This window comes from Crocodylus siamensis, chromosome 4, assembly GCF_052110815.1.
Source record: "Crocodylus siamensis isolate JL-2025a chromosome 4, ASM5211081v1, whole genome shotgun sequence".
NCBI classification, from domain to species: domain Eukaryota; kingdom Metazoa; phylum Chordata; order Crocodylia; family Crocodylidae; genus Crocodylus; species Crocodylus siamensis.
Window position 1 is genome coordinate 148,816,133 of NC_143398.1, and position 8,958 is coordinate 148,825,090.

General features: G+C 46.6%; 1 pseudogene; it reads left to right on the forward strand.

Moving 5' to 3' along the window:
• Positions 1 to 262: 262 nt before the first annotated feature.
• LOC149866766 (uncharacterized) lies at positions 263 to 8,567 on the forward strand (annotated as a pseudogene).
• Positions 8,568 to 8,958: the final 391 nt, after the last annotated feature.

Below are 8,958 nucleotides of genomic sequence, written 5' to 3' on the forward strand. Positions count from 1 at the left end.
ACTAAGTGCAAATTCAACATCAACTGGTGAGGGATAAAGATATACCATTCATGTCCAGCATACCTGCATATTACAAGGCAAAAGTAAAAACCTATCAGAGTCTTGCATCTGAAGCAAGAGAAGGAAACTGGCAGGCAGTGGTTGCAGGGCTACATGGATAGCTAGCAACCTCAAACTACATGCCATTAGAGAATCTACCAAACAAAATAAGACCGGGGAGGGTTGGGTGGGGGAGGTGTTCAAGGAATGCAGAAGGTAAAAAATGGTCAAAGGTTTAGCTGAGTTTGACCTTGCAAAGAATATAAAAGCTGCTAGCAAAACTTATGTGGTAATGTAACATAACGTAATGTATAAAGCAGGTAGGACAAAGGAAAAAGGTAGCTACAATATGTTGAAGATTAGATGTAAATAAACCTCAATCTGGGCTTAGTCAAAGAATTGAATGAATACTTTGCCCCAGATTACAATCATGGGTTGGAAGCAAAATTTTGATTGTTAGTAGTTACAAAACTGGGTAGCATCCGTAGCATGGAGCATGGTCCTTTTCTTAGGAGCTTCTGAGTACGTATTAACCAACTGCTTCCCTTTCCCTGATGCAGCACAGCATACCTAGTGCCCTCATCTCCCCTCCTTTCACCTATGTGTGTTACAGGGTTGTCTTTGTTTTGTGAGTATTGTGCCTTGCAGTTGTAGGTGTTTGAAATGGTGATATGGGGGATTCCTCGACTTAATGATTGCCTACAGTCACTGGGGACTGGATTTGATAGCCTAGGAGGTCTTCTTCAATCCCATGTGCTTGTGTTTTTGTATATCTCATTCATTATCACTTAGTCAAGTCACACCATTCCTAGCAACTATGTTTATGAAGATAACGCTGAAAGTCAGTATTTAGAATAAACCAGTGCAGTACTGTCTTCTGCACTTTCCCAGCAACCTCAAACACAAGCTTAATGAGGCACACATTGTTTCATATTTGTCAGAGTAAAGACTTTCATTTTTAAATTAAAACCTGATGCAGTGAAGCCAAAGGAATGTAGGCAGAGTATAGAAGGACTGCTGTGGCAAGCATATAGGTTTAAGGACCACAGTGTTCACTCATGCCAATGAGCAGTGATGCCCTTTAGATTTTGGTGAGTATTGAGATGAGACCAGCAGTAATATTCAACAGTATATTGTGAGCACTTAGTGTCCACCATTGTGATGCTTATGCTGGACATGCAAAAGAACTCAGCTCCCAACATGCACATAAATGCTTCCTGTTTTGAACATCTGACCCTATATGTCTGTGAATTCCATCCTCTTCATTCATAGTCTTTTGAGACATTTCTGTCTTTCAGTGCCTTGCAAAGGTTGCTCTCATTAGCAGAGGCTGGCACTGGAATCTGAGGAGCAATATATACCATTATTAACTCCTTTGTTTTGATCGGTGGGCTTTAACTAGTGTCTTCAAGATGAGTGCTTCACGTTCTACATACCTTATCTTGTTCTCATGCATCCAGCCTGTCTAGGAGTTTTGATTTGAGATAAATGTTTATAGGTGCCCACGGCATGGTATTTTAAACATAACTGTCCATTTATTATTTATAAACATCCCCACATGAGTTGGGACTACAATATAAAATTTACATGAAGCAGTTTGTAGCAGAGATATAATATGCATAACTCCTGCCTACCAAGGGAAAGCTCTATCTGGAGCCCTCTTGTAGAGCTGCTCTTTAGATCTTCATCTAACAAACTGTAGAAGTCTAGCTTCAGAGAAAATGCACAAATCTAGCTTCAGAGGCTTATGAGTTAGGGTGCTAACAAGGGCCTTGGGACTTGTGTTCAATTCTCTGCTCTGTGAAGGATGACTGTGTCATCTTGGATAAATCACACGGTGCCCAGACTGTTGAACTTAGAAACTAAATTTCTAAACCTAGTGCTTTAAGAATTGACACAACACTCGGTTGATGAATAGCGGAAAGGCTTGCTTTAATAGCTACCAACAAACTATAAAACTAAATGACAGAAAAACAAAAGACTTTTCCTTAATATTCAATAAATGAGCTATTATAGTCCTTATATTATCTTAGCTGCACAGAGATCTTCACCCAATGCAGGCAGGAAGCAGTTCTTGTACAACTTCACAGAGTGTGGGTCCTTCACTCATACACTGGGGTGTGCAGGCTGGCTTCTCGATCTTTTGTGTCCTGCACACATCTTGCTGGCAGTTCTGTGTTGCTTTTTATACTGTTTTAATTGTATAGCTTCAAAACATTCCTTTTTGATAGTTGGTTAATCAAAGTCCAAACAAAGCAGGCAAGGAGAGAATTAACATATTACAATTGTATCTTGTTTGTGTGTTTGTCAAGGTTGCAAGCTTTTGATCAGTTTGGAATCAAATGGGATGGGTATTAATTGAACGAAGTATCTTTAGGAAGTTAATCACAGAATACTATTTTCCAGTAGGTATTTTAACAATGGAGCCTAATAAATAGCTGCATAAAATAGCTTATAGAGATAGTGAAGCTTAGAGACCATTAGATACAATAGATTTAAAAGATTTAATAGATTTCTAGGTCAGAAGGGAACTTGTAGATCATCGAGTCTGACCCCCCTGCTCTAGGCAGGAAAGAGCACTGAGGTTAAATAACCCCAGCTAGGTGCCTGTATAATCTTTTCTTGAACACCTCCAATAGGTGTGAGTTTCAGGAAAAATACCCTGGTTTAGCATAATAAACATTTAGAAAGTGACTGTGTATTTTGAGAACTATGTGTTAATTAATAAATGGAAATATGAAGCAGTGAGGATCAGACAATAGGTGTAAGGTAGGTTAGATACAGTTATGTAGACTGATTTATCATAATAAACCATTTAAACATTTGTAAAAATTGAGACAGATATTTCATAGATTTCATAGACATCAGGGCTGTTTGCTTTGAGAAATAGGTCTTAATCAAAGGGGAAATGTGTTAACCAAGGTATATTTACAGTCATGCTTTCAACGCACCTTGACTTTTCTTGTCTCTTATAGGGTTTCCTCTGAAGGGGATATTTTAGTTCTTCTGTTTTCTTTAGTGACACTTAGTTCAAATGAGATGTAGATGTAGTTTGTACATGTCTCCTCAGGCCATTTGGCTTTCTGGCTTGCTCTCTGAGTCTTGTTACATACATGTAATGAGTGTGGAAGGTTGAGGACTCTTATCACTACTGTTATTATCTTATGGCCTGGGTCTGGTATTGGGTACCACAAGCACTCCACTAACCCTTATGCCTATTGGATTGCAAGCCATTAGTGGACTTTGATTCTCCTTCTGTCAGGCTTATTACCACAACCCAGTCTTGCCCCAGCTTCTGTCTTGCATTTTTGTGCAAGAGACCACTGTTCCAAGCATTCACAGCTTTCATAGTCAGCACAGATCCTCAACAGCATTTACTTGTCAAAGGGTGCATCTACATCAGCTGTGTTAATACAATGAGCATTAGGGGTGTGGGTCTACATGTGTGTTCCCTTAGTGTGCATTACAATGGTGAATTTAGACAAATGTACGTATCAGATTTAGGCACATTGAGTTAAAACACATTAGCACACATGTAGAGATGACCTAGCACTAACTTTAGTGTTGGGTCCGCTCAGCCACCACGGTGGCTATTTGGCAGCCCCTAGCTTCAGGATATAAAAGCCTGAAGACACTTTGTGCCTTGGGGCACACACAGCAAGAGCCTGAAGGAGACTACTCATTTGTCCAGGGGCCCAGCAGGCCCTGTGTGCCCTGCCTGGACAGGCCACGAACTGTCTCTGCCTGGCCGGCCCCTTCCAGAGCTACTGCTTGGCCACAGGGATCTGTTGCAGAGGGCTGCAGCTTGCCGCACCCTTTGCCAAGCCCTGAGATTCTCCCAGGGCTGCTGCCTGGCTGTTTCTGCCAGCCAGGCTAGTACCTGTGCTTTGCTGGTGCTCACCCCTAGCTGTCTCCTGTGCTTGCAGGTCCTGTGGTGAAGTGCCTTTGCTGTGTGGCTCCCAGTCCCAGGCCATGCCCCTGTCCAAAGTACTTCTGGCAGCTATCCAGGGTCAGCCGCACAGGGGCCCAAAGAACCAGTATGGGAATCACGTCCAGCACATCCTCCCCATTGAGCCTCAGCCCACCTCACGTGCATGCCCATCCTGACTGTCCAGGTCCCCAGCTGGACCTGGGAGGAGATGTGTGAACTTCTGGTGCTCTGGGGCTCTGCCAATGTACAAAGGCAGGTCAAGCAGGGAGGGCGCTCAAATGCCCACATTTTCAAGGCCACTTACAGTGGGATGCAGCAGAGAAGGCACTCTCAGTTGGCATGGCAGTGCCGGGTAAAGGTCAAGGTCTTTTAGGCACAGTGGATGGCTGTGACTGACTTCAATCATTGACCCGGTTGTGCCCAAAAGTCTATGTCCTTTAGGCAGTAGCTAGCCCTTATTTTAATGTCCCAGGAGACAGGTCAGGAGTGGGTGCATTTATGTAATGGTTGCACTGTTTCTTAATGTAGTTTAAGATGTGTGGTGGAAAGTTTATGCTAGATGCTGTATATATATAACTATATATACTTATAGAAATATATTTTCTCCCCAGAAAAATGTGTCATTGGAAGAGGGGACCTCGGGCCTTCAGCATCCTACCCTGTCCTCCTCTACAGCTGCTGCATCCATTGGCAGCTGGGGGAGCCCTGCCTAGCAGCTGCCTCATGCTAAGTGCAGCCCCAGACCCTGGCATGAGGAGTGCCTGGCCACACAACTGCCAGCCACCAGTATGGCTTGCTTCTCCCCAGAGGTGGACCCTTGGCCAGGTGCCAGCCCCACTATACAGTGGGCCATAGACAGTGGGTACAGCCGGACGCTATTGTTGACAGGGAGGCCCATGCCAAGCCACCAGCCCCGAACACATAGTAAGTCTCACCCTGGGTTAGGGATCTCCTAGTCCCTGTCCCTGCATCTTGACTGTGCCTCTGCTCCCTGCCTGGCCCACCCGCACTCCCCTGGGCTCAGGTCCACCCCCTCCCCACAGCACACAGAGAGGTGGGACAAAATTCAGAACTTTTTTGAACAGCCTGTGTCCTTGCAGCTGGGCCATGGGCTGAGCGCAGCACAACAGAACAGTTAGCCTGCAGAGAGAGGGCAGGGGACTAGAGTCTAGAGTCACAGTAGTAGATGCTGACAGCAGCCTGGTCTGACCTGCCCTAGCAAAGGGGTGTGGGATGCAGGCTGCCTGCAGCCAGTACCCAGTGGGCCACTGGGCCCAGAAGAGCAAGGAGGGGTGGGGCTGCCAGGGCACAAGCTTGACCAGCCAGCTTACCATGGCCCCCCTAGCCACCCATGCACAGCTGACTCTTGATCTGAGGCTGGGCAGGGGTTTAGGCAGCAGGCAACCAGGACACACAGTGGGAGGGCATGGGCAGACCCCAGGATGGCCACAGTTCTTGTCAGGATACTGCTATGCCTGGCTTTGTGCCCGTGAGGCTACTCTCTGGGACCCCTCGCCGAGGCCTGTTCTCACTGTGTGCCATGTTGCTGCAGGTGAAGATGGCCATCCCCTCTGTTTGCTCTCTCTACAGACACCTGCCAGGGGAGAGGTCAATACCTAGCACCTAGAAGCTTCCCATAGACTCTTATCTACCCCAGGAAGCGACCAGATGTGCCACCTGCACCAGGAGTGATGCACTTGGTTAGACAGCATCCAGGAGGAGCTGCTCCAGGAGGAGCAGGTGCACCTCCAGGAGGCTCAGGCCTTCTGCCAACAGGTGCTGGCTGAGCTCTACCTCTTACATCATGACCAGTCCCTTTCTCAGGAGGAGGTGTGGGCTGGGAGGGTGGGCCTACAGCAGCTGGTGGCAGTGATCAAGGAGAAGCAGCAGCTGGCCTGGGACAGCTATGAGGAACTGCAGCAACTGCGGGCCTTCACTGATGTTGCTATCCAGGAGGAGCACAGGGTCTTATTGCATCTCCTGGCCACCATCCCAGGCCTTGCCACTCCTAATGCTGTTCCCCTAGCCCACACTACCCCCAGCACAAGTGCCTATCCCCCTTGGCCAGCTTGTATCCCCACCAGCAGGTGCAGGGCTCCAATGGGACAATTTTGGCTAGTTGCTTACTTATCTGGCACCCCAGAAGGCCCCACAGGCCTGCCATGGCTGTCAAGAGGTGCTGCTCCTGCCTTCCCTCTTTCTGGTCCCAGGCTTACCTGAAGCAGATGACCCTAGAAAGGAGCACCCACCCTCCTCCTTAGAGAAGCCAGAACCCAGCCACATCAGCATGGCCCCCACACATGGGGTGGTTGCACGCAGAGCTGCGGCCAGGGTCAGAGCTGAGGGGCCACCAACCCCTGATTCCTTCCTCCCTCTGCTTCCTCCCCTGATGCTTCCCCCACTGGTAAGGACCCTGGTGCTCCTGTTAATAGTTTATGTGTACCTTTGGTTTTGAATGGGGTTGTGCACAGTGGGGTGGTGGGGAGAGGGGACTGAGTGAATGGTGGTAGGGTGAAGGAGGGTTTCATGTAGGGTACAGTGGGAATGTAGTGTTGTTGGTTTTGGAGAAGTTCTGGGGAGAGGAAGGAGGAGTAAAGTGCTTTTGTTTTCACTACAGCCACACTGCCTATGTTGTTGCGTTTCAGGCAGTGGGTGAGGATGGAGGCCCCTTGGTGGGTGGCCTGGCACAGATGGTGAGAAAGCCATTACCCTACTCAGGGGAGTTGGCATGAAGGTGGGCTTTGATGGTCTCACACCCTCTGGCTCACAAATGCTGCTGTAAGCGGTGGTAGTCCTCATCTGCAACACTGTTCCTGACTGGCCAGCTCTTCTACAGCTGTTGCTGGTTGTGCCATGACACACGGTGAGGCTCCATCCACTGGGGCTCAAAGACCTCTCCCCAGGACTCACACACATGGAAGACACACACCAAGGTGATGATGCAGGGTATGTGCTGCAGCGCTACCTAGAGGTGGGTGGTGAGGCTCCACCAGTGCCCCATCAGCTTGCCAAATGCCTGCTCTATGATATATCAGCAGCAGTTAAAAGCCTTATTGTAGTGCTGCTCCCAAGTATCCCGGGCACCTGGGAAAGGGCACATCAGCCAGGAGAGGAGCGGGTATGCAGCATCCACCATGGTTATTGATGGGATGGCAACGTCCCTGATGATCAGGCTGCTCCAACCCAGATCAAACTGCTGTGGTCCTAGGTACACATGTAGATCCAGTACCTGAGAGCAATAAACTCTAGCACGATAAGCCCGAAAGTTTATTGCATAAACTTAAGAAACAATTTGGAAGCCTACCAGTGCCTTGATCACTGTAAGAGTTGGGAGGAGTTGGGCTAGGGTAGTAGTTTACCCAAAGTAGCTCAATTTGTCCTGCAGTAAAGCACGTGTTCAGGTGCATGCACTGAGGAGCAAATCACCGGCACAAATTTATGCTGCTGCTATTTGTACCACTGCAGGCTCATGCCCTGCATGTGTGGACATGTCCGTGGAGTGCCATAGAGAAATAACATGATACCCTGTAGCAGAACTTCATGCTGGGGACAGACATCTGAGTAGCAGCCCTGGAGCTTCACTTCCTCATCTGTGAGTGCAGTGCAAGCTCTAAAAGAAAAAGTAGGAAAAGATCCTTTAAGGATGAAAGTAGAGCCTATTCCGTAGGCTCAGTCATTCTTGCCGAGTCTACTGGGAAGGCTGCTGCTTTATGATACCTTGGAAGCTGAAATGAGATACCTGTACAACCTAGAACAGCCATCAGACCACAACATTTCAAAGACCCTTACCTAGGCAGGTCACATGCAAACCAATGAGCTAGGGAAAAGCCTTCCCTATTAACACCCATGCCCTGAATACTCCAGTGTTCTCTAGTGTATTAATTTCCTTTAAAAATCTGATGGTAATGTCACTTGGCATTCCTAGGGCAAACAGTGAGAGCCAATTTGAAGTTTCACAGATAATGAGAAACAGATTGCTGTCTCCAGCCTGTATCTGTACTAATGGCACATCAGGCATAAATCATAATTTTGGGGAGGGGTGTGTGTGTGTGTGTGCAGATGCATGTTAATAAGCCAGGACTGGTACACCTTACATCTATTTCACTATTTAAGGGGTGAGCTTTAGGTTAGTTAGTGAGAATCACACTTAGCTTAGACTCTTCCTGACAGATGAATGATATAATTATATCTTTGCTGTACTGAAACCACTTATTCAGCCTGAGTTTGCCCCTTAATTTTTTTATTAAAAAAATGATTTTAATAAGTTTGATGATAGGTACATGGTATAGGGGCAGGGATGACTGGCAGGCCATGAATAAGTATCTACCAAGGCCAGTCAGAACACTTTTTACTGTGTGATTAAAGGGACTTTGGGCTCAAAACACTGATTGCGACACTTAGCCTTCCAGTCTGGGGTACTGCTATCAGAGCTAATGGAAAGGTTTCCCAGGAAGCAGACCTCAACCCCTGCTACTTAACGCTTATTCATTTTCACCTATTGATGTTAAAGCTTTTTGAAAAGGTGGTAGATAGCATTATCCCCATTTTACAGAAAAGGAAAAAGAGGTACAAAGCAAAGCAGGAACTTGCTCTATAATACAGAGTCAGTGGTAGAACCAAGAATACATGCCAGATTTCTTGGTTCATTATAGCTACTGAAAGTTGCTACCTTGCTAGAATCCTTCTGGATAACTATACAATATTGAGCAAGCATGGGGAGAAAGGCAGGGAGTGCTCCCTCCTGAATTTAGTGATATTCAGTTTATGTACTGAAGCATGAGATTTGGTTGTCCTTGCATTAACACAGTTGTTAATAATCATAAAAACTAAGGTCAGTATTTAAATGTCACTCATCACCCCTAATGCAAGGTCTGTCTTACTTCCACATGTACCTTTTTATATTTTCCACAATAAATTTTATTATTCAGATCAGTTCTCCAGTTTCCATTACTGTATCTGTTCCCTCCTTTCCACCTCACACAGACCCA